This window comes from Biomphalaria glabrata, chromosome 13, assembly GCF_947242115.1.
Source record: "Biomphalaria glabrata chromosome 13, xgBioGlab47.1, whole genome shotgun sequence".
In the NCBI taxonomy this organism is placed as follows: Eukaryota; Metazoa; Mollusca; class Gastropoda; family Planorbidae; genus Biomphalaria; species Biomphalaria glabrata.
The window spans coordinates 19,227,794-19,252,662 of record NC_074723.1 but is presented as its reverse complement, the minus strand read 5'-3'; the positions used below and the strand labels follow the sequence as shown (position 1 = coordinate 19,252,662).

The following is a 24,869-nucleotide window of genomic DNA, read 5'->3' as shown; positions in this document are numbered from 1 at the left end:
GAAAGGTAGTCGAGGTGCCCCACCAAAACACTTTAAAGACCAGCTTAGGCGTCGACGTGCCTGGAGGTCACTTACAAAGACAGCGGGATACACATTTGAGACCTAAAGAAAATCCGTTGACGATGACAGACGTAGACGGCGACAAGAAAATCTAAATCGACAACCGGCAAACAATGGCTATGTCTTCGCTGGATGTGGCGAAATATGTAGGTCATAGTTGGGGCTTTGCAGCCAAGGGAAATGCTGTACTCCTCAATAATCTTCGGACTCAAAGACAAGCCTTACTATTATTATTATTGGTGGTTATTTTTTTTAAAATCTTGAACAAGGAAAAGAAATCGTACTTGACAGATGTGATGGTATATAAGTTTAATCAGTCCCCTTGAGGACTCTTGAGCCCTGAGTAAACATTTTTTTATACATTTAAAATCGATCATGTAAACATTCACAAAGACTCACCCTTCTTGCTTTCTTTTTTCACAACTGGTCCAGACAAGTAATAGGATCATAGCACATTGAGACAAGTGATAGGCTCATAGCACATTGAGACAAATGATAGGCTCATAGCGCATTGAGAAAGTGATATGATCATAGCACATTGAGACAAGTAATAGGATCATAGCACATTGAGACAAATGATAGGCTCATAGCGCATTGAGAAAGTGATATGATCATAGCACATTGAGACAAGTGATAGGCTCATAGCACATTGAGACAAGTGATAGGCTCATAGCGAATTGAGAAAGTGATATGATCATAGCACATTGAGACAAGTAATAGGATCATAGCACATCGAGACAAATGATAGGCTCATAGCGCATTGAGAAAGTGATATGATCAAAGCACATTGAGACAAGTAATAGGATCATAGCACATTGAGACAAGTGATAGGCTCATAGCGCATTGAGAAAGTGTGATAGGATCATAGCACATTGAGAAAGTGATAGGCTCATAGCACATTGAGAAGTGTGATAGGATTATAGCACATTGAGAAATTGATAGGGTCATAGCACATTGAGAAAGTGATAGGATCATAGCACATTGAGACAAGTGATAGGCTCATAGCACATTGAGACAAGTGATAGGATCATAGCACATTGAGACAAGTGATAGGCTCATGGCACATTGAGAAATTGATAGGATCAAAGCACATTGAGAAAGTGATAGGCTCATAGCACATTGAGAAAGTGATAGGATCATAGCACATTGAGAAAGTGATAGGCTCATAGCACATTGAGAAGTGTGATAGGATCATAGCACATTGAGAAAGTGATAGGCTCATAGCACATTGAGAAGTGTGATATGCTCATAGCACTTTGAGAAATTGATAGGATCAAAGCACATTGAGAAAGTGATAGGCTCATAGCACATTGAGAAAGTGATAGGATCATAGCACATTGAGAAAGTGATAGGCTCATAGCACATTGAGAAGTGTGATAGGATCATAGCACATTGAGAAAGTGATAGGCTCATAGCACATTGAGAAGTGTGATATGCTCATAGCACATTGAGAAATTGATAGGCTCAAAGCACATTGAGAAAGTTAAAAGCTAAAAAAAAAACAACAACTGGTACAAATATTTCTAATTGCACAAATCCTTTATGTCTTGGTCCATGTGTGTATAATTGACACGACTGATCCAAACGAATGGATACAATGACACTTAATAGAAGCTTTTTTTTAACAGTATTTTTTATATTTTTATTGTTTAGAACCTAGAAGACTTTCTACACAGGTTCGTGTTATTTTTAAACTAGGACTAGACTGTTGTTATATTGTTACGATATTAGTTTATTAGTCAAAACAAGACCATGGCTTAAATATTCTTAGTCCATGGGCGGATCCGTGTCTAAGGGCTACCTATGAGTTTGTGTTATCACTGAAACTATATTAGTAATGTTTGCTGTGCTATCGAATTTTTTTATTTTTCTCTTTCTATTTTAGACTTAATATTTCGTTTTGTTTCTTTTCTTTTTTTTTCTGTCTGTCTATTTGTCTGTCTCTTCAGTTTCCGTTTTTTTAAATCTCTTTTCCCTTCCCTTGTCTTTTCCCATCTCTTTTCTCTCTTTCTCTCTCTCTCTATTTATATATACATCATCATCAATTGCCTTTTTTTACATCATATCACATAGATTTTTTTTTCCCCCTCATTCTTCGCTACTGCTACCCCCCACCCCCCTTTTTTGTTCTCATTTGTTGGTTGTCCTATAAAGAATAACATTCAAATAAAAATAAAAAGAATGTATTTCCAACTTGAACTTGACTTATTTATTGAACTATAGATTATTATTATAGCTTTTATATATAGCACTACTTTCATGCTTATAGCATGCTCAGAGCGCTTTTGATCCAATCTCATTTGTGGACCAGTCGTGGGGGAGGGGGTATCTGCCTTTAATCGTTCAGAAAACAAAACTCTGCCTTCTAGGTAGCCATGCCAGGTTCAAGCGCACTTAGCCTCTCGACCACGCTTCCCACTTCTAGATCCAAGAAGTGTAAATATCTTAGGTCTATTGTGATTCTTCTATATGCGTTTATAACACTTCTTACTTTAGTGCACACGTTCTTTATTCAGAGCTTATAAGTTTGTCAAGGAGCATTTGTCCTCGTGCCTATTTCATCCCAGGTTAATGTAAGTGTCTATCACAACTCAATAAAGATCAGCATATTGTTTTGTTCCCAACCGTAAGGTGATCAAACCTTCCTATTTTTGGCCTAACTGAATGCAGGTCGACACAGTTTTGTCTGATGAGTTTATTAAACGATAGCGCGCCATGTTCATTTAAAAAAGAAAAAAACACACACACACACACACACACACACACACACACACACACACACACACACACACACACACACACACACACACACACACACACACACACACACACACACACACACACACACACACACACACACACACACACACACACACACACACACACACACACACACACACACACACACACACACACACACACAAAAACAGTGACACATCTGAATATCTCAGAGTAAACTAATAAATAATGAAAAAGAAAAAATAAGGTTAACTTGAACCATAACTTTCTATTTGATGCATCACAGACCAGTCTCTGGTGTATATATGGTACAAGAGTGGTCATAAATCAATACTATAGTGACTTGAACACTAAAGAGACTAACAGCTTCTTATTTGTCTTTACAAAGGAAACGAATATCTTGTCTTATTGTGACGCTACCTTTTAAAAATGTCTCCACACTCTGCACCCCCCCCCCCCAACATCAACGATGTCGGCAACGAGGCACCACGTGCTCAAACTTAATCTCGTGACTGGTCAGTGGGCCAAGCCACTTTCGATAATTAATACCGCAATCGGAAGACGCTGACCGGCACACGGGTGGCCATTATGTTGTCAGACCCTTGGGCTGGCTTGGCCATTTGGTGGGGACTGATCAATGATCTGGACAGACAATCGTCTGCAAGACAACACGCGAAGTAAGCTCTGGAATGTTGGGGATCTATCGCACAACACTAGAACTCGAACACAACACTAGAACTCGAACACAACACTAGAACTTAAACTAAACATCTAGAACACAACACTAGAACTTAAACTAAACATCTAGAACACAACACTAGAAATTAAACTAACCCTAACCCTAACCTCGAACGTAAACTAAACTTCTTAACCGTAAACACTAGAACTTTAAATCTAGAACTTAATAACATATAAAACTAATCATCTAGAACATAACATCTAGAACTTATCTAGAACTTAAAATTTAGAACTTAACATCTAGAATAAATATATATAATTCAGAACAACGCAGCACGAATAGTCTTACGCAAAACAAGACACGATTCTGCTACTGCTCTCTTGATCACATTCAGTTAACTTCCTGTGAAAGCGAGAATCGACTTTAAGGTGGCCACACATTGCCATCAGTGCATATAAAATTTTAAAAAAGTCATTGAACCTTAGCGAACTGATCACTCCATATGTCCCTCAGAGAACACTGCGCTCCATGGACTCAACGCTTCTAGCGATACACGTTTCTCCCATAAAAGTTTCGGTTTGCGGGCTTTTTGAGTACACGGAGTTAAGGTTTGGAACTCACTCCCCATTGATCTCAGACAGACAACATGCTACACTACATTCAAGAAGAACATTAAGACCTATCTGTTCCTAACTTTTGTAGATTAGTTTGTCATTTTAGCTCACGTGTTTATGTTTGTAATGTCATCACAGCGCCTGGAACCTACATTTTGGTTGTTAGTAGCGCTTTGTAATTTAAATTTATTATTATTATTAAAGTGCTGCCAAAACAACAATCAACCACCTTCACTTTTGCCCCTAAACTTGTCGGGTAGTCATGTCAGCTGGGTCAACTCGAGACTTTGTTCCAGAGGCCATCAAACCTTAATGTAACAACGTCTGAACTTCAAGATACTCCAGTGCTGCAGTGCACAGCAAATGGCACTTACAGAAAGAGATTGGAGACATTCCACTAGACTTGCTGTAGAACCAAATGAATAAAATAGAAGGCTTAATGTATGTGTGCTTTTGGGCAATCGCCGCTATACAGCAATGTCACGCTACATAGAACTCCCTATCTGAAGAGATTAGAAACTGTGCGTACTTGTGTGTGTGTGTGAGTGTGACGGTGGATGGCTCACTAAGATGACAATGTCTGACATAATATTACAACTGTAAAGGAAATGCCTTTGATAGTCCTGGTTATCATAGATTGGTAGGCCTACATATAGTCATGGGCCTGGTTATCATAGATTGGTAGGCCTACATATAGTCATGGGCTGAGATCTGTTTATGCACTGTCCAAAATATTTCTCTTTGCTACACAGAAATTAAATAAAAGTATTTGTTATGCGTATATTTGGGATGTGATTGTTAGTGATTTATATTGTAATTAAAAGTGAATCCTATAAATAAAACCATTGACACTGTATTATATAAAAATTAAAAAAAATATATTTACAATTTACCTTATGATCATTACATTTTTACAATGTTCTTATAGGACAATTTAAACTTTTTATATAACAATCAACAGAGATACTGCCAACCATTCAAATGTATTTAACTAATAAACTAATTCATTCAAAACTAATGTGGTTTATTATAAATCAAGACTAGGTGTTTAGACCTAGCTAACACTTCACTTGATCATTGATAATGGACAATACTAGTCTATATTAGTATACCCTAAGAATTTTCAGTGTATCACAATTATTGTATAAGGTACATATCAAGTTTCAGTTTATCGCGAATGTAGGGGATTGGTGGCTGAATAGTGAAGCGGTCGTCTTCCGAACTGAGGGATCCTGAGTTCGAATCCTGGATCACCGAGTTCTCTAATTTGTTGGGGAAGAAAAGGAGGTTGGTCGTTGTACCGTCCACATGACACCTTCGTTAACCGTCGGCCTTTACATCATCTGATCCCCATAAATCGCAAGGTGTGAAGGGCGTTCATATCTTTACTAATTGCATGATCGCTTTAGTATTTTAGCGTAGCTATAGAACTAAGAATCGGATCTTCGTTTTGAAACTATAGCCCCAGTTACTAGGCCGTAAGGTCAATCATTCATAGTTCAGAACTATATCTACAAATTTATAGATACAATATTATGAATATACACTTGAAGAAATATTTTTTTCATTGACCACAGAACCCCCCCCCCCTCCTTTTAAATCTCTTTCATGACTACAAGGATCTACTTACATATGAGCGAAATAAAACATGAGGAGAACGAACACCAGGCTACTTCCAAGTGAAAATCCACTAAATGTGAATGTAACCCCAGGTCTCGTTAATCTCGGAGGTAATTTAGTTTTGTAGCAGATTTGCCTCCCCCCGTCTGAGCAGTGAGTGGCTCGCTGGCTACACAGGACTAAAAACAAAAAACTACAAAGGATCGATTACAGTGGGCTAGTGAGGAAAGGGAAATAATCAGTTGCTTGAGAAAACACAAATCTTGGCCAATCGTAAGAGCATTCGATGGGGACCAGTTCGTCAGAAAATCGCTTTCACATTTAGAGATTTCAAGGTGTCTAGATGTAAGGACAGATCTAATCAATTGCGTTATCTACGAGTAAACATGGGAGGGTGAGAACTAATGGGAAAATAAGCACTTTAAATCAGCAAGCAAAGAGCACAGAAGGGGAAAGTATGTATTGTTCTATAGTATCTATGCTCACTTCAACATAGAAAATACATACTACTCTATGGACTCTAAAATCAAGTCTCCACTTTTGTTGAAATGATTTACTACTGCCTAGTACTGGAAATAGAGGTGATATTTCAGAAAAAATGTTACTAGTCAGCATTGTATTCAAAATGAATTGCCTACAAAAGGCGGAAGATTCCCATCATAGAGGTTGTACAGAAGCCATTCGGGTCAATGATTTTTCTAGTCTATAAATGTTTCTATGTTTGACACGTATCGAACGTTGTTTCCAAATGTCCTAGGTCCAAGTTCAAATAGGACCTAGTTCAAATAGGACCTAGTTCAAATAGGACCTAGTTCAAATAGGGTCTAGTTCAAATAGGACCTAGTTCAAATAGGGACTAGTTCAAATAGGACCTAGTTCAAATAGGGACTAGTTCAAATAGGACCTAGTTCAAATAGGACCTAGTTCAAATAGGACCTAGTTCAAATAGGACCTAGTTCAAATAGGGACTAGTTCAAATAGGACCTAGTTCAAATAGGACCTAGTTCAAATAGGACCTAGTTCAAATAGGGTCTAGTTCAAATAGGACCTAGTTCAAATAGGGACTAGTTCAAATAGGACCTAGTTCAAATAGGGTCTAGTTCAAATAGGACCTAGTTCAAATAGGGTCTAGTTCAAATAGGACCTAGTTCAAATAGGACCTAGTTCAAATAGGACCTAGTTCAAATAGGGACTAGTTCAAATAGGACCTAGTTCAAATAGGACCTAGTTCAAATAGGACCTAGTTCAAATAGGGAGTAGTTCAAATAGGACCTAGTTCAAATAGGGACTAGTTCAAATAGGACCTAGTTCAAATAGGACCTAGTTCAAATAGGACCTAGTTCAAATAGGGTCTAGTTCAAATAGGACCTAGTTCAAATAGGGACTAGTTCAAATAGGACCTAGTTCAAATAGGGTCTAGTTCAAATAGGACCTAGTTCAAATAGGGTCTAGTTCAAATAGGACCTAGTTCAAATAGGACCTAGTTCAAATAGGACCTAGTTCAAATAGGGACTAGTTCAAATAGGACCTAGTTCAAATAGGACCTAGTTCAAATAGGACCTAGTTCAAATAGGGAGTAGTTCAAATAGGACCTAGTTCAAATAGGGACTAGTTCAAATAGGGACTAGTTCAAATAGGACCTAGTTCAAATAGGGACTAGTTCAAATAGGGACTAGTTCAAATAGGACCTAGTTCAAATAGGGACTAGTTCAAATAGGGTCTAGTTCAAACCTCGAGAAAGGGAAGACGACTGGCAAGGTTTGAACTTCGTTCCATTCTAATGAAAGTCCGAATGGCCAGGCAGACATTCAGAAATGTAGGAACAATATTTTAAATCAAATTTTTTTTTTCAAAACTCATATACTACTTCTTACTTATTCATGAAGCCGATTCGTAAAAAAAATAATTACATATTCTTTCATTATTGAAGTTATTTGAAAATACAACATTCTGCTACATTGTAGATTTTTATGGAAACAAGGTGTTCTCAAATTTAGACAATTTCTACGGCTGTGCAGATTCTCTTAGTTCATATTGAGACATCAGACATAACGCCTTGAGGAACTGTTGACCATTCAAAACCTTGCTGTATATCTTCCACTCAATAAACGTTTTTTTTTTTTTGCTTAGATAGCGTATCCAGTAAAACTGAACATTCCGCTGACATCAACTATTTAATATTTGAAAATGTTCTCCACTTAACATCCATGTGGCTGTCTATTGTTTGATGCTGTCTTCCAAAGAGGGTTTAAGTTTATTTTATTTTTTTCACGTCAAGACATAAATTTCTCGGTAAATTCAATTACATTTGACGTAATCTCAAAGAATCGGAAAAATCTCAAGTACCTTCTAAGTTTCGCCACTTAATTCCATAGATCCACTTGCTTTTTTTTTTTCTACAACAGCAAGAGTAGTCAACCTCCCTATCAAAAAAATTGCAACCACAAAATGTAGAATGTCTTGTGGAATTAAGGGAATGATCTAAATTTTCTATTTGGTATATTGTAAATGTGAACAACAAAATCAAGCTGACTTTTTATCTCACGCAGACATCTAATACATCAAGAGAAAACGCAACAAAAATACAAGTATGTACAATTTACTTTCTTATCCTGACTGTCCCAAATGTTAGCTTGTTACATATGTGACTTCACAATTCCAATTGTACAAAATAATAGTCATGAATTAAATTTAAGTTGTAGGAATATTTTAAATTATTATAATAAGTATTCAGATTTCTGCATTTATTTTCTAAAATTTAGCCTTATTGATCTGTAGTTTAATTGCTAATATAGAAATGATTTGTAAGACCAATTTCCTAATGAATAATAAAGATTATGATTATAATTATTTATCGCCACCATAAACTTCAGCAAACTTCCTTTAATCTTCAGACAGTGATTTATAATTTAACGGTAACCAGAGAACACACGAGACTATGAAAGAACCAAAAAGTCTGCCTATATACTGGACTCCTGTCTGAAGACATACTCAAAGTCTAATTAAAGAGAGAAATCAAGTACTCAATCACTGGTTGAATGAAGTGGGTTAAATAGCCACCTTAACTATCTCAGAAACTCCATTCAACAAAATAATCAATACAAATTTAATAAGGAGTCACCACTCTTTCACATTTGGTCCCTACAAACTTATACTTGAATCCCAAATTACTTAAAGCATCCGTCCTCCACATCTTGTAGTGGATATTTCTTCTGACAGATATCACCACGACAGCCACACAGTTTAAGAATGTGGTCAACTAATCCAATATATAAAGTGACTAAAAATAATGTTCTTTAAAGACCAAGTTGAAGTCACAATTTGCCTATCACACAAAGATGACCAAATATTACAGAAACAGAAACTTACCAAGCTAAATGGACACAACAGCTAGTCTGTGCTTTATGGGGAATTCATTTATTTTAATAAAATCCAGAGTAGAAATATTGCTATCGCTGCGAGAAAAACAGAAATTGAACTAGACTTCAGTTCGATATATCTCAATCAATAAGGTTCTCAAACTGCAGACATTTAATCAGTTTTATGTCTTGTACGAAAATGTCTCCAAGCTGAGCTCTAAAAATAAACTGTCAGTGGAAGACGCTAATATGATGGATAATGGCTTCGATAATTTTCCAGAGAAAGAAGAATCGACGATAACGTAAAAATGTGCGACTTCAAAAAAAAAAAAGGTAAAGTAACGATTTTATGCACACAACTTGTTACCTATTTTATTATTATTCATTTTAGAAGCTCTATATTTTAAACTTACACAACTATCTCTCTACACTATGACTCTGTTGATTATTCTGGGTTACATTATAATTTTTGTAGAAATATAAAATTATAAATGTTGACTGTAAATATAACAAACAACATTGAAGTATATCATCCTGCCATGTGAATGTTCAGTTCATGGTGAATGTATGGGTGTCAAGCTAAAGGGTGAACATACCGTGGAATGTGGATATAATTTTATATAATAAAAAGAAGTTGGAAATCAATAAATTAGAATTAAAACAGCCCAGTATCGGGCATTAAATACTTCGTTAGCTATTTAATCTATAATTGATATTCAAATAAGAGACATGCTGGTATTGATAAGTTTGGTTTCTTAATAGCTACTGGAAAAAAAAAGGGAGGGGGGCTGAGTTATCTCCCGAAGGAGACTAGATTTTTAAAATTTATTTAAAAAAAACAAAATTAATTTTCAGTCGAGACTTTTTTTGAGATGAGTGAAACCTTGTCTCGGACACCCAGTCCCCTAGTTCGCACGTGACAACAACAATGTCTTGACCAGATCTCAGTAAGCAGAGTAACTAGGAGAAACGCTAATAAAAAAACAAAAATAGTAACAATATTAATGTCTTCGAGGTAATCTATCTATCTGAGATGACTGGTCGTACGGTTTGCGCGCTGGACCGTTGTTCGGACTTATCGATGATCCCGGGTTCAAACCCTGCCCGCTCCCATCCCCCGTCGTCCTGCGGGAGGTTTGGACTAGGAAGTAAATTATCTTCAACTCTGAAGGAACATCCGAAGCATGTACAACATTTTACAAACAAACAGACATCTATTCAGGCTCTTTTTAGTACACACTACTAGAAAGAAGTTTGAGTACCAATAGACTTCGTTTTATTGTGACCTGCTAGATTTCCAATTTAAAAAAAGCACTGTTTCGACCTCATTCTTGCCTGTTACAAGGTATCACGGAAAAGTAATGTAGCACTTCATCACAGTGGGTTCGTTCTTGAGTTCATTGGCTCGCCTAGAAGAATAGTATTCTTGAGACTTTTTCTAAAAACTATACCGCCCCTAAGTGAATTTGTCACACACACACAGCATTAAAAGTATATGCAGTTGGGATTCAAACTCATTTGTAATCACTCTTCTCATCGTGAAGGTACAGAAAGTAAACAGTAACTTTCATGCAATGAGATCCACTAGGTGACGTCAACAGGTTTCTCAATTGAAACACATTTCTCTACATCCAACACTTTCCTTCCTCTTTACGGTGTAACCAATGTCTAAACATATTGATTGATCTTTAAGTTTTGCGACATTTGGAAACAAAATTCTTTAAGCCATATTGACGTTTTTTTCGTTGGTTATTTTCCATTTTCTGTTTCGTTTAAAAAGTTCTATTTTTTTTTCCTCTCCTGAACTTACCGAGTCCAATCTAAAATTTGACACAAATTTACAATAGGGCTGATAACGAAATTAAAGGTTTAAAGAACGTCGAATCGATTACGTATCATGTTGGACAAAGTGTTGATTGCTTGGTGTTTGGGTTGTTTATCAAAACTTTTTATTGAATTTCTTTGTTCTGTGAGGGTTTTACCATTGAAACAGTTTTATGGACAGGTTCCAAAAGCCCGCGGAGTGTGGGAGAATCTGAAGCGCCCTAACCGCGCCTTCCCGTGGTGGAGGCTGCTGTTATTTATTATAGCCCAGTGCAGGACGAGCCACTGTCTCGTTGCTTCAGATTTCGCACGGTTCAAGCCAAACTTCGACATTTTAAAAATGGCGGGATGTAGGGGAAGCAACTTACTTCGAGTTTGGTATTAGTGATAACACCAGTATCAAAAACAAGTATTTCTTTTAGCGGCCCCTGAAAGGGAGATAGCCTGTACTAGTTTGAAGTGGTCCGTCTGTCCGTCTATCTTTGATGGCAAAACAGGAAAAAATAATAAAAGCAGACATTTTTAAATTTTAGATCTTTCAAAGATTGTGGTACAACTAGTTCTTTTGTTTTCTTTGATAAAAGCAAACGGTTTAATTTAGAAGTTTTGGAACACACTCCCCATTGATCTCAGACAGACAACATGCTACACCACTTGAACATTAAGACCTATATGTTTAAATCTATTTCTAGATAGTGGATATGGAGACTCTGGCACCACTTGCAATGTTATCACAGCGTCTCTAGCCCATTCTCTACATGATAACAGCGATTTATAAATAAAATTATTATTAATAGTTAAAAACACGCGGGGTGGATTATAATATGGAAACTATAAAAAGATATTTGTCAACATTCTATAAAATTTTTGCATCACTAAATTAGGTGCTTTCAGTTGCGCAAGTTACTTACATTTTAAATAATATATATATAGTTTTAAAAGGTAAAGAATATATATATATATATATATATATATATATATATATATATGTCGAATATAATTAGAAATAACATTCAATCAGCAGTTTGTCATGTTATACATTAAGCGCATACGGAATAGTACTATTGATTTAGGGATTTAACCAAAAGGAAAGATTTCATCCTTGGATTTAGAAAACTATTTAGTTGATAATCATTCAATAACATCAACTAGGCCAGATTCACACTGACATAAAAATTGGATATTAAAATGTAATAAAATAATTATTATATGTCTTTATCCTCTGGTATCATGCAGTCAGTCAGCCTAACAACCAGCAACACTTTCACATATAGGGTTGTAGTTGTGGATATTTTGTAGTTTATATCCTCTGATAGTCTTGATGAAAATGTTGAAACTTGCCTGAGTGGACCACCTCAGGTGCCGATTCTGAGTTCGTATTTCCACACAAACTATCTTTCAACCTTGTCCTTTTAAAGGCTTACATCGCGATTACATAGCCTTGAACTAACTTGATTTAGTGTCGCGAGCTTCTTAATTATTTACGCATTTTCTCTTATTACAGTTTCACTTCTCATTATTTGGGAGAAATATATAAAAAATAACAAGGTAGCAACAGTTATTGATTTACCTAATTGATTGAGAAGAGGCTCCGCTAAAAGTGTCCCACTGCGGTACCTTTCAACGTATTTCTCTAAGGGCCTACAGCTGATTGGTAGGCCAACAAAAGGCACATAAAAACACTCCCTATGTTTAATTTAGTCTCACGGTAACTCTACACAGTGCAATGACATGAGGATCTTGTGCTATTAAAATGAATACTGATTTAAATATGAATACTGATTTTTATAAGGGATTAATGTAAAACTTGATTCGGTTGATACTTTTCATAATTCTTTTTTTTATGGCCAAATACATTTTATATAGAATGGAACGTAAATGCTGGACAATCAATGAACAGCAGAATGGCTGATGTGTTTGGTTATAAAAACCCACACAAATTTACACCAAGAATGTAACGGATGCTAGGAGTTAACATTTCATTCACATGTTTATGTTACAAGACCAATAATAAGCGCATTGATCGGTTGTCTTTAGTACAACGAGAAGAAGAATGTATAACAGCCCCAGATACCACAAAGTTTGCACTAACTCACTCCATCTGTCCGTTTGGCAAGATTTATTACACGTTTTGTTTTCTCCCACTCCCCATTCTAGGATCAAGTTGAACACGTGACACTTTGTACAGCTATTTATTGTCAATGACTCAGTGATAATACATGACTAAAAAAATTAACCAAATAGTTGGTTAATTAATTTTTTATTTAATTTTTAATTTTTTAATTAATTTTTGTTTTTATATAAAAGGAAAAAGAATCCTGCAGTATTGAGAGATATAGAATTTAGAAAGGTTGCAATAAAGATGAGTTCCATTTTGTGCAAGCCGATGATAAAACAATGATAAGAGGGATATAGACTTGACATAGTATTTATGTCATCCATATTTAGGTTTACATTCGAGGACCAACTTTGACGACTCGACTGTCTATGTTAGCCATTTAGCTGCGGCTCCTCGTCGTTGTAACAAAAAGAAAAAAAATCTGTGCGATTAGAAATATTTTCACCAATTGTTTTTGTTTAGCGCTAGTTCATGCTTTTAGCTTTCTCAATACGCTATGATCCTATTACTTGTTTGGATCAGTTGAGAGAATGGTGGTGGTGGTGGTGGTGGGGGGGGGGGGTTATCTGGGTGTATTTTACTGAAATCGGTTTTAAAAGTATAAAAAAAAGGATAGATTCTGAAGTCATGGCTCACGTTTCGTCAAGCCGACATACTATCCACTCTACTAGTGAGATGCTAATGACTATTGAAGATTGCATACACAGGCAGAGTGAGTTGATATTAGCTTTGTAATGAACACAAGTAAATGACAGGTAAATGAGCAGTGAATGTCTATTATCTATATAAGGTCTAGTTCCTGGCTAAGAAGTTTGGACTTTTTGAACTATCGATCCGAATCGGACAACATGTTTGTAAGTAAACTCAAGTGAGGAGTCTAACACAGAACCAATGCAGCAACTGTCGATTGTGTGTGTCTAGAGCCACTTGAAACGTTCGTAGCCTTGACCTTGAGCAAATCTCATCATCCGAGACGCCTGAAGCTTCCGTTGTATAACGCGCACAGGACACGCGCACGAAATAACAATGGATCGAATGTTCAATGGACAAACGAACGTTAACGACACGTGAGCAAACACACACACACACAAACTTCGCACACGGAGACGCGGGAACAAAACTAAACACACATTGTAAGCTTACAGACACTACGACCTACCTGTGAGTTTGAAGCTCAAGCAAGGTAAAAATCTGAAACCAATTACTTATTGTGTTTATAGGCCACTTTTAACAAACATGATGTAGCCTCAAGTGTTGTGTAAGAACAGGGCCGCCGCTACCAATTGTGCGATTAGTGCATTGCACGCAGGCGGCCGAATGTAGGGGGCGGCCAAATCATTATTTCAAGGTTACCTTTATTTTTAAAATTTTTAGTTTAATATAAAAATTACTTATATTATGTTAAATTATTTTAATGTTTTACATAAATTCTAATTATTCCAATAAACTTAATAAAAGTATTTAAAACAAGATTACAAAGACAGTTTGTGTGGAAACACAAACTCAAAATCGGCCCCCGAAGTGGTCCACCCAGGCAGGCTTCAATATTTTCAGACAGATCTTGTGTAGTGCCCCAACGGTACCGCAGATCAAAGGATAGGTGCAAGTGAATGCAAAGTTAGATGTGAACCTGGCCTAACTAGTTCCCCTTTCAGACCTTGTGGTCTATAGGGCAGATGATGTAAAGCTCATCTGTTTTTGTGGCCTACGAGGGTGTCATGTAGCCAGCACAACGACCAACTGCCTTTCCCCAACTAATATCAGGTACCCATTGGAGCGGGGTGGACTAAGAGGCACCTAAGGATTCCGAAGTTGAAAATCCTAATCTTCACCAGGATTCGAACCCGGGGCCCCCGGTTCGGAAGCCAAGCGTTTTACCGCTCAGCTACCGCGCCTCTCCTGGCCTAACTGAAGTCTTATAATAGATGTAATTGTTTTGAAAAGGATCAATCTCTTATTCGAATGCTCAAAAAAAAAAAAAGAAATATTTCCGCAATAAAAAAATTGTTCACGAAAATGACGTTTACAAGATTACTATTCTTTTTCATTTAGGTCTAGCTTATAATACATACTAATTAGCTTTTTCTCTTTAAAAAACTGCTTGCATAACTGATTTTAAAAATGAGATTTTTTCGCTTTCAGAAAAAAAAAAGTAGCCGTTGCATCAGAACTTTGAATGGTCTAAAATATTGTGATGTCGGATTTTCAATATCTTTTCTAGTTTACGAGATCTAAACGGGACGGACGGACAGATGGACAGACGGTCAGACGGACAGACATTTCGCACAAAACTAATAGCGTCTTTTCCCCTTTCGGGGGCCTCTAAAAAAGCGATATTCGTATCATAAGAAGCTATTTTTGGAAACGTTTAATAAGAAAAAAAAATGACCTTGAATTTTCGCGAGTTACCTGTGAGTCTAATATTTGTTTGGAATGACGCTTACAGAAGCAGATCAGTCAAAACATTTTTTTTCTTTTTAGTATTTACTTACTACATATAAATATTGTTGTTTAATCAATACCCAGCGCTGTAAGTAGATCTTGTAATTCAAAACTCAATGTAAAAACACGTTCATTTTTGTGTTAAATGGCTGTTACTTAAGCGTCGAATATTTTTGGGTCATCATAGATGGAGATCTACATTAAGTTGTAGGTTACTGGAGCTGCCTGGTCGTGCGGTTTGCTCGCTGGACTGTCGTTCGGATTTATCGATGGTCGAGGTTCAAATCCTGCCCGCTCCCATCCCCCGTCGTCCTGCGGGAGGTTTCGACTAGGAAGTAAACTATCTTCAACTCTGAAGGAACATCCGAAACATGTAAAACATTTTACAAACATTTTACAGCAATAAGCCAACGACTGACCAATAACAAAAAAAAAAGGGGGGGGGGAGGCGGCGAAAAAATATGTTATTTTCATTGTTGTTATTAATCCGTGTCTGAATATTACCAATGTCTCCGTTAGTTTGATTCTTCTGGATTTTCTCATCTAAGAATGGTCACATTTCTTCCGACTATAGCACTTCATTATAGTGACGATTTTTGTGTGCGTAGCACGAAGATGATCTTAAAAAAGATCACGCCCATTACAGATGTCCGTGTGCTACATATACCTAGAATGTCCCTCGCTTAATACTATTGACCAGGGTTGCTCTTTATTATTAGACTTTTTAATAATTAGGATGAATAGTGCGTTCTAAAAGAAACTCGTTAATATTTGCCTTTTTTATATTCTTTCTTCTTATTACGAGAAAAAGGCGAAATAAACGCTGGGAGAAAGAATTTCTGAAGCGGAAAATGTCAGAATACGCTGAGCACCGGAACCCGGCCCCGAAATCAGACCCCTTGCCAACTCTAGCAAAAACCCGCCGAATGTTCAACTAGTCTCCATAAAGAACTTTTTACAACGCTTAAAAATTATGTAGGCAACACTATTTCCAAAAAATAAAAAAGATTCCCCAAAACAAGGAACTAGTTTTAGTGAAATTTCCTTGTGTAATGTTGGATTCTAAATATAGTGTTAAATTACTATACATGAAAAATAAAACTTAAATTTTGTATTATAATTATGACTAAGTTTCTTTTCTCTTTCATTACATTCTTAGAGAAACTCACAGACCTCACTGTGGGAGCCAACATCGCTCCTAGGGCTCCAGTTTCTAAGGGGAGCTGGAACGAAAATTTTGTAATGTAGGGGTCGCCACACGGAAATGTTTGAGAAACACTGTCATAACGTGATTTATTGAAAGTCATAGTTTAGGTGACTTGTACTTAGGATTATTTATTTTATGTCAATTCAAGAAAAATATTCAGCCCTGAGTTGCTTTATTTTGTGCTAGTGGTGTGTTGGATAAATTTGTAGTCACCTCCGAATCCGCGTATGTTAAATGATTGTGGACACAATGCACATCTGTCCAAAATACAATCGTGATAATCATTATCAAAGTTTACGGAACGTTGAAAACAATTCATCGTCAATGGCATTTGTGTTTCGAGTCAGTATATTTTGTATTTAATTGTCCATGTCGGTTGTTTAAAGGAATAAATAACTTAAGGCATTACAGGTACAAAAGGAGTGAATGATTAGGGTCAGATTAATTCTGAAAAGACACGAATATAATGCAGAAAGAAAATTTAAAATATTCTCTTGAAAAGAAAACAACAATAGATGCAACGCATTCAAGAATGGATCATTTTCAAAAGCAGCCTTAGCAATCCTTGATAGAACGAATTATTATCGGCAATGTCTCGCTTTTAAAGGATCCACAAATAGTTTATTTGCAGTATATCAATAAATACAGGCAATTTCAAAATTTGAGTGAAATAGAAAATAAAATCCTTGAAATTGTATAAGCACACAAATACTTTCAAAAAATAAAAAAACAATTAGATTCTACACCACATATGTGTCATACCGAACTAATCCCTATTAGTATTGCTTCTGGTTCCTATACATCTCATGTAGAAATACATGAACATTTTCTGGGGTTTCACACAATTACTGATACAACTAAAGAAGGACATTGTAACGTCGCGATTGAAAAAATACACAATCGGACATAAAACATTAGGGATCTGACAACAGTGTGAATATGAATGAAAAAAAAAGAGAGGAAAGGTCTATAAAATAGATTTAAATCAAAGGGTGCTTTTGGTCCAGCTCAATTGTAATACTTTTTTTTTCTAGAAAGATATACTGTGTGACTTTGCTACACGCAAGGATCGTGTAGGTGACTGAGTGGTCAAGCGAATGTACTCCGAACTGACGGGTCTCGGGTTTGAATCTAGGTGAAGACTGGGACTTTTAATTTCTCTATTTTTAGGATCCTACTCTAATGGGTACCTGATAGTAGTTGGGGAAAGTAAAGGCGGTTGGTCGTTAACCGTCGGCCACAGAAACAGATGAGTATTACATTATCTACACCCGAAAGGTGCATTTTTTCTTTTTACAACAGGCAAAGTAAGCAAAAATGATATTACACAAAACTTTACTATCAAGGTCGGGTAATATATTTTGTATACCAAGTTTCCTTAAGAGGTGTCAGGACGTCACACGATTAGTTTAATCCAGGGATTCTCAATCTTTTAAGCTCGGCGACCCCTTTTTTACAATCCCCCACTCTGCCGCGACCCCCCCCCCACACACATACAGCAATAGAAGAATAGACAAATTAATCCATATTTTCGATGGTCTTAGGCGACCCCTGGCAAATCGTCAATCCACCCACAAGGTTGTCGCGAGTCACAGTCTGAGAACCCCTGGTTTAATCCATTTTGGACTATCCTTCTGATCTGAAGTTTATTACGTCCAATAGGATGGCAGGGGAGGGAAGGGTTCAAACTCGGGACCACCGTGTCGACAGAAGCGCAGACCATGTGACCAGACAAACAACCTTGGCCAGATCTCCTATAGTTCAGCATTTCAGAGTATTTAAATAAGTCAAATAAATATGATTGTTCCCCAGTTAAAAATTAGCTGTAATGAAATCAGCATTGATTTTCTCCAAGGATCTCTTTAAGAAAAAATGCCTCAGTAGATATAGGAAATGACTTGTCCACCTACTCGTTTCAGTTTCATAATGTCAGCCAAGGTCAGTATGTGACATTGTCTTAAAACGATCTCAAATCGAATATGGTGAGAGTAAATGACGTTGTAAACTCAAGTCACGTGACGTGTCCTGTTTAAACACTTAATATCACGTCACGTATCCTGTTTAAACACTTAATATCACGCCACGTATTCTGTTTTTACACTTAATATCACGCCACGTATCCTGTTTAAACACTTAATATCACGCCACCTTTCCTGTTTAAACACTTAATATCACGTCACGTATCCTGTTTTAACACTTACTATCACGCCATGTATCCTGTTTAAACACTTAATATCACGCCACGTATCCTGTTTAAACACTTAATATCACGCCACGTATTCTGTTTAAACACTTAATATCACGTGACGTATCCTGTTTAAACACTTAATATTACGTCGCGTATCCTGTTTAAACACTTAATATCACGCCACGTACCCTGTTTAAACACTTAATATCACGCAACGTATTCTGTTTTAACACTTAATATCACGTCACGTATCCTGTTTAAACACTTAATATCACGTGACGTATCCTGTTTAAACACTTAATATCACGTCATGTACCCTGTTTAAACACTTAATATCACGTGACCTATCTTGTTTAAACAATTAATATCAGTAATCTGTCAGTTTTGTTTTCTTCTCCTCCCCCTATCTTTCAGTGTTAAACATTTGCACAAACGAAGTGTTAAAGAAACATCAGATGTTTTCAATAATAATAAATATTAATCGTATTCGAGAATTGTATGGCGTAAATAAACGCATATGACTTAAAAAAAACCAACACCTGTCACAGATAACTAGCTAATTAATTCCAATGCTGCCTACGCACTAAATATATCTACGACTTCTTAACGACTGCAATATGAACGTCATGTGTGTCCATTAGTCAGGCGTTGAAACAAATGTTTACATTTCAGTTTAATAGCTCAGTGGCAAACACTTCTACAATCCTCGACTCGAGAGGCTCTTTGGGAGATATTTTCTTTGTCTGAGTTCTCATTATTATGTTGGAAGGTTCAGATGACTACTCCTATGAGACGACTACTCCTATGAGACGACTACTTCTATGAGACGACTACTCCTATGAGACGACTACTTCTATGAGACGACTACTCCTATGAGACGACTACTTCTATGAGACGACTACTCCTATGAGACGACTACTCCTATGAGACGACTACTTCTATGAGACGACTACTCCTATGAGACGACTACTCCTATGAGACGACTACTTCTATGAGACGACCTCTCCTATGAGACGACTACTCCTATGAGACGACTACTCCTATGAGACGACTACTTCTATGAGACGACTACTTCTATGAGACGACTACTCCTATGAGACGACTACTCCTATGAGACGACCTCTCCTATGAGACGACTACTCCTATGAGACGACCTCTCCTATGAGACGACTACTCCTATGAGACGACTACTCCTATGAGACGACCTCTCCTATGAGACGACCTCTCCTATGAGACGACTACTCCTATGAGACGACCTCTCCTATGAGACGACTACTCATATGAGACGACTACTCCTATGAGACGACCTCTCCTATGAGACGACTACTCCTATGAGACGACTACTCCTATGAAACGACCTCTCCTATGAGACGACTACTCCTATGAGACGACTACTCCTATGAGACGACTACTCCTATGAGACGACTACTCCTATGAGACGACTACTTCTATGAGACGACTACTCCTATGAGACGACTACTCCTATGAGATGACTACTCCTATGAGACGACCTCTCCTATGAGACGACTACTCCTATGAGACGACCTCTCCTATGAGACGACTACTCCTATGAGACGACTACTCCTATGAGACGACCTCTCCTATGAGACGACTACTTCTATGAGACGACTACTCCTATGAGACGACCTCTCCTATGAGACGACTACTCCTATGAGACGACTACTCCTATGAGATGACTACTCCTATGAGACGACCTCTCCTATGAGACGACTACTCCTATGAGACGACCTCTCCTATGAGACGACTACTCCTATGAGACGACCTCTCCTATGAGACGACTACTCCTATGAGACGACTACTCCTATGAGACGACCTCTCCTATGAGACGACTACTCCTATGAGACGACTACTCCTATGAGACGACCTCTCCTATGAGATGACTACTCCTATGAGACGACTACCCCTATGAGATGACTACTCCTATATCCGAGATGAAGCACGCAGATGTATCCAGATCTAGCATCTCTTCGTGCAGTTTTTATTCTATCGGGATGTTTTTGTGTATATCTTGTTCGAGCCTCTCGATGACGTAAGCATTGTTGGACGACATGGTCAGCATTCTCTGGAGACTCTACACAAACACGTTCTTTCGCTAGCCCCAATGTTCAGCCTCCGGAACATGTATGCTCTCATTCTGTTATTTTTTCGTTATTCGTTTTCGTTTCGGGATAACTTGTAAGCATCATTTCTCCTAAAGTTTGGCCACCTGATTTTTGGCTTACAAGGTCTTAAGTAACAATAATTAAGTTTCAATTTGATCCTTACTGAATACCAAGAAAAGTTTGAGGCAAGGGAGGAAATTCCCACTGAACCTTTTTCAAATAAAAATTAATTATAACATTCAGCCCAGAGATTTCATCGTGTGGCCAATTCCAGATATAAAAAAGCTGTTAAATGTCTTGGAAAAACGTTAGAGCCGTTTCCAGTTTCCGCCTCTGAAAAGGAATTGAAATAAAAAGACAAGAAATGTAAAAATTTGATCTCCTTAACACTAATTTGCATGCTCCTAGCTCATACCAAATTAAAACTACAACGGTATTAAACAAAATGGGAAAAATTGATATTGATAATTATAACATCATTTACTTGATTTGATTTTGCCAATTGTGGTATTCTGTTTCAACGATCCATTATATTCATAGCCTCACCCGGAACAAACTGTGCAACTCGTGCTCGAAGATAAATCATATATCTACATTAATGTTAGAGGACGATTGCAAATATTCTCAACATTGGCCACCAGACACTTGTTATGCACGTCTTAAGGCAGAATTACTTCACTTAGCTTCGTGACATTCGACTTTTAAGGCGGATATCGAACGTGGCCAATCAGAATCAAGAGACACGATCTGATGTGGAAAGTGCGTACATATATGTGTTCTAATTTTCTTATGTATGTGTATGTGCGTGTCTAGAGGCTGTCAATAATTCTGTAAATGTAATATCCTTTGAATATTGAGTCTCATGGGAAGCTTAGTATCGCTATAGTATTGGTGCAAGGAAGAGAAGAAAAAAAGGGATCAGTAAGACCATGGACTGTTACTAAAGAAGTATTTTTTAAAAATTGGATGCAATAATTATAATACTGAAACTGAAAATGCACATTTTGTTAGCTGTTATCAAAACATCGGACAAATAGTATTACGTCCTAACGTGAGCCTCTTACAAAACCTTTTACAAGACCGCTTACAAGAACTCTCACAAGACCTCTTATAAGAACTCTTACAAGACCTCTTACAAGACCTCTTACAAGACCTCTTACAAAACCTCTCACAAGACCTTTTACAAGACCTCTTACAAAACCTCTCACAAGACCTTTTACAAGACCTCTTTCAAGACCTCTTACAAGACCTCTCACAAGACCTCTTACAAGACCTCTTACAAGACCTCTTACAAGACCTCTTACAAAACCTTTTACAAGACCTCTTTCAAGACCTCTTACAAAACCTCTTACAAGACCTCTTACAAAACCTTTTACAAGAACTCTTACAAGACCTCTCACAAGACCTCTTACAAGACCTCTTACAAGACCTCTTACAAAACCTTTTACAAGACCTCTTTCAAGACCTCTTACAAAACCTCTTACAAGACCTCTTACAAAACCTTTTACAAGACCTCTTTCAAGACCTCTTACAAAACCTCTTACAAGACCTCTTACAAAACCTCTTACAAGAACTCTCACAAGACCTCTTACAAGAACTCTCACAAGACCTCTTACAAGAACTCTCACAAGACCTCTCACAAGACCTTTTACAAGACCTCTTACAAGACCTCTTACAAGAACTCTTACAAAACCTCTCACAAGACCTTTTACAAGACCTCTTACAAGACCTCTTACAAGAACTCTTACAAAACCTCTCACAAGACCTTTTACAAGAACTCTTACAAGACCTCTTACAAGACCTCTTACAAGAGGATGGCCGGGCGGCAGGCTAGGTGCGAACACGGGACTATCGTGACTTATACTAGACAAAGTAGCACATTTGTCCTAGTTACGTCTACTTACGAATGCCTTACTCTCTACACCAGTGTTTCCCTAAACTTTCAACATAGGCCTATTCCTTCAATAATTTTCGTAACTCTGAGTACACATGCCCCCCCCCCCGGTCAAAAAAAAAAAAGAATTATTATTGAAAATAATAAACAAAAAATAAAATTGTTCATAGAAAATATAAATAAATGTTATAGTTATAATATAAATACTATAAATAACATTAATTTGTATCAACGAGAAGGAGAAGCGTAGATAATGAGTTGCAACACGTACCCCTTTAAAACTCTTCCAGTACCCCTGGGGGGTACACCATCCCGCTTTGAGATACACTGCTCTAGACCAAATCTAGTTTCAGAATAGTCTACCAAGTTTTATCCTCTAACAAACTGGAAGATCAAAGTCCTATGAACTATTCAATAATAGTATTGCTTATTACATATTGTATCTACAGTTTTGGTGAAAACTATCCTCAACTATAAAACTAAACGATGAGAATCAGGGGCGGTCTGGCTATATGGTTATTCGGGCAAATGCCCGGTGGGCCGGTACCCAAATAGGCCGGTAGGACCACTGTAATCATCTTCTTTTTTGAAGTCACGTCTGTATTTTATAAGATAAGGGCGGCAGGGGGTTAAATTATTAAAGGTTTTATTGCAACCCCTTATAAAAGAGGCCTTCTGAGCGACGTATTTTAAACAAATATTATACAGACTCTACTAGGGCCTACTAGATCTAGTAGGCTTATCCTTTTAGGGCCTACACACTTAGCGATTAAAAGGCAACATAAGGTCTACCGGTATATTCCTTATAAGGATTTAGTGTTCACTGTAGGCATGCGTACTGCTATCGATAAATTATCAAACTTAACATAATGATTTCGAGGACAGGTAGGCCTAGAATTGGATGTCCATTATATAATATACAATTTATGGGCCGGATGGTATAGAAATGCCCGGGCCGATGATGACACCCTGTCCCACCCTGATGAGGATGGACTTGCCGCACGTCCAGCTACGTTTTGCACAGAACCAATGGACCTAGCCCTGACCAAGGAAGACTACAGTCTAGATTCTATACTTCATACACTTTCACCCAGCTTGTTCTGTCACCTGAACGTAGATTGCTACATAAGAAACAACTTGGTCAAATCTAATATTCAGATGGCTACCTAATCCTTCCGTTTCCTACCAAGCTCACAGAATGACGTTAAATTATAGCTTACAGCTGCCAGATATCGATTGTATAATCAGAGTTGTGTGCAATATTATAGCCGTAGATTTCAATCAACATGTGCTGTTATTTCACAGCTGCTGGCACACATTGTGTGTGTGTGTGTGTGTGGGGGCCACTTTAAAAAAAAAAAAAAGCGCATCAGAAAAAAACTTTTCTTGGCAATAAATCAATACGACTTACCTTGCAGACGACATAGATAGTCCACACGATGTCTGTCAAACTGGCGGAACTTACTTGATCTAGATGGTGTGCTCACGAGCGAGAGATCCTGTGCAGTCAAGTATGAAAGTGGAAAAGCAAGAACCAGGTCTTCCACTTCTGCTAGCACTTCTGGAGACACGAGAGCCGGAAGGAAAGGGAGCGCTGTTGGTTTTGTGATCAGTCGCGAGAAATAGAGATTGTTTTTCATGAAAATATTTTTTTTGCATACTCAAAATTTAAGTTGTTGAAATGGACTTCATTTTGTTTTTAGATTTTAATGTAATAGGCTCATTTTGATTTTAGTTTTTTAATGTAATTGGGATAACGAAAGATGTCAGATACCTTTAGAAATGATACGTTGTATATCACTGATGGATAAAAGACCGTTCTTGCAGACGAGGATAATTGACGTAAATATTTCCATCACCAATGTACTTTCAGTCTACAGACACTGCTCTGCTGTGGGCTTCTTCAGATGTCTACCACGTGCAAGTACACTCGTTCGAGATAAATCCCTTTTATGAACCTTTGACCCGGGTTAGGATTTTATCCCGTCGCCAGGATGAAGG

General features: G+C 37.3%; 1 protein-coding gene across 3 annotated transcripts in view; it reads right to left on the bottom strand.

The window, feature by feature from the left end:
• Positions 1-24,430, bottom strand: part of LOC106068015 (anoctamin-7-like) — a 95,470-nt gene extending 71,040 nt beyond the window's left edge. Inside the window, exon 1 of one of the 3 annotated variants that reach the window (XM_056007968.1) lies at positions 24,280-24,430. The gene's annotated coding sequence lies outside the window, so the exon portion shown is untranslated. Of the gene's footprint in view, positions 1-5,722; positions 5,883-9,081; positions 9,220-24,279 lie in introns of those variants that run through there. The other 2 variants (XM_056007969.1, XM_056007967.1) reach the window with 2 other exon arrangements.
• Positions 24,431-24,869: the final 439 nt, after the last annotated feature.